Source organism: Daktulosphaira vitifoliae, unplaced genomic scaffold (genome assembly GCF_025091365.1).
Source record: "Daktulosphaira vitifoliae isolate Bord-2020 unplaced genomic scaffold, ASM2509136v1 Scaffold_1, whole genome shotgun sequence".
Taxonomy (NCBI): domain Eukaryota; kingdom Metazoa; phylum Arthropoda; class Insecta; order Hemiptera; family Phylloxeridae; genus Daktulosphaira; species Daktulosphaira vitifoliae.
This window is the reverse complement of record NW_026099572.1, coordinates 38,578,743-38,581,242: the sequence shown is the minus strand read 5'-3', so window position 1 is coordinate 38,581,242 and position 2,500 is coordinate 38,578,743.

Here is a 2,500-nt window from a genome sequence, read left to right as displayed (position 1 = left end):
TTTTTTTTTTTGTGTCTGTCACTACTTTTTCTCAGCTCGCACTGGACCGATTTCTTTCAATAATACGTCAAAAGATCACAAATCGTATCTAGTTGAAGACATTACCCTTAAAATTTTCCCTCGTTCCCCGCAAATGGGGGAAATATCCAAAAAAATTATAATTTTAAAAATCAGTAAATTTTATCATTTTTTTCTTAAAACTTCCATAACTTTTTTAAAAATCAACAAATCAACATCATTTTTTTTTATACTAAAACCTTAGATATTTCCCTTTTATTTGATATCATTTTATTTGAAAATTTAACACTTATTCTGTTCACAAGGGGTATTTAAAATAGCAACTTTTTTTACAAAAACTAACTTTTTCAACTTAATTTTTGAAAATGTTCCGGAAATACTGCGTCCTTTAAACATATATCAAATTAAAGCTTTTTTTATGTACTATAAAATGAAAAAAAAAAATTTGTCCCGACACCTTATCTTCTATGTGCAAATGGCTGTCGAAATTATAAAAAAAATGTAATATTTGCGATAAAAATCACCTTTTATAACGATGTTTTTTGTACTTAAAACTGCCATAACTTTTTCAAATATTAACTAATCAAAATAATATTTCTTTATATTGAAACCTTAGGTAATTTTCTTTCATTTGATATCATTTTTTTTTGAAAATCTAACACTTATTCTGCTCACAGGGGGGATTTAAAATAGCAACTTTTTTACAAAAACTAACTTTTTCAACTTAATTTTTGAAAATGTTCCGGAAATACTGCGTCCTTTAAACATATATCAAATTAAAGCTTATTTTATGTACTATAAAATGAAAAAAAAATTTGTCCCGACGACCTATTTTCTATGCGCAAATGGCTACCGTATTCAAAAATATGCTATTTTTCTATTAAAATTCTAGGTTTTGTATTTTATTTTATTTAAAAATATCTTATTAGGAAAATATATTGACTTTCATGAATATTATATAATTTAATTGACATAAAATAAAGTTCATAAAACATAAGAAATTAAACTTATTAAGATATTTTTACTATTTTAAAGTCGAAAAAGTAATTTTTAAATTTGAGTTGGCTTAAATGGGAAAGTACCTTTGCCACTAACTGATAATGCTCCGACATTTACATACTTTGACATTTGACAAAGTAGTAATTGTTACGAACATCTGGTACTCCGACCATCTGATACCATAGGTTACCAAAATTACGACGGATTTTACTCCGACATTAAATTTAAAAAATGAGACAGTAAAAACTCCGACATTATCGATAGTTTGATTATGCATCGAAAGTTATATTATATTTCGATTGTATTATTAGTAATAGGGCGCTTCGATCGTATATATTGCAACGTAGGGTTGATGTGTTCGGGGTAGTAAATATAATAATAATGACAACAATAATAACAATAATAATAAGTAGTAAACCAATAGCGTTTTTTATTAGTCACTACAACAATAATCTTAATTATACAATAATTAAATAAAGTTATCTTTTGTTCCTCATAAAAGGTCAACGTGACAGATTGAAAAAACGAATGAATATTGTCCAGCACCGAGCGACCGGTTCTCACCGCCCGTCGGTCACCGCAAATAGCGCGACCTGTCGGACGTGAAGAGGAAGCGCCGCGATCGCCATCCGGTGATAACACCGGAAATGAGAAGCGACCGCGACAGGGTCATGTGCAGTGGCACAACTAGAGTTCAAATCTTGGGGGTGCTACAATTACAAATCACATACACATTACATATTTACTAATTATTTACAGTAATTACTAATTAGTATTAGTTATGTAATATATAATTATAAAATATAATAAAGATTTTGTTACTTACAGTCCTTATAACAATTTCAATTGGTACATACAAATAATTTATTTACAATTGTTGTTTGAAGTATTAAGTATATTTTTGTGTTCAATTGTGCGTCGTGGTAATCTTCGTTGGTTTGCTATATGCAAGTATAAGTAGTTTAATAATTACGTCTTTTCGTATATTAAGTCGTACTATCTTTTTTATAATTTGTTTTTTGATAATATTGCTACTATCAGCATACGCTTTAAAACATTAGCTAGTTTCTTCTTCCACTTGTTAGAGACTAACCTCTAGTGGCTTACTTTGAAGAATTTAACCCCGAGTACTTTTTCTAATATGTCTTCTCCTGGTGCAACCAATGTAACTTCAAAAAAAGTTGCTGTCCGTTCTGGTGTTAGTACGAGATCTTCAAGTACTACTTCCAATGAAGATTTAATGCAAATTATTTTGTTCTTCAAAGCTGAAGTCCTCGCTTCCAATAAAGCACTTTCTGACTCTCAATCTTTGCAGTTCAATACACTTAAAGCAGAAATATTAAAAGTTTCTGAGCAAGTGAGTGAACTCAAAGCAGATAATATAATACTCAAAAGAGATATTGGTTCACTTAAGGCAAAAATTAGTAGTCTTGAAGAGAACAACTCGTTTGCTAACCCATCCACAATCACTAGCCAGGTTTTG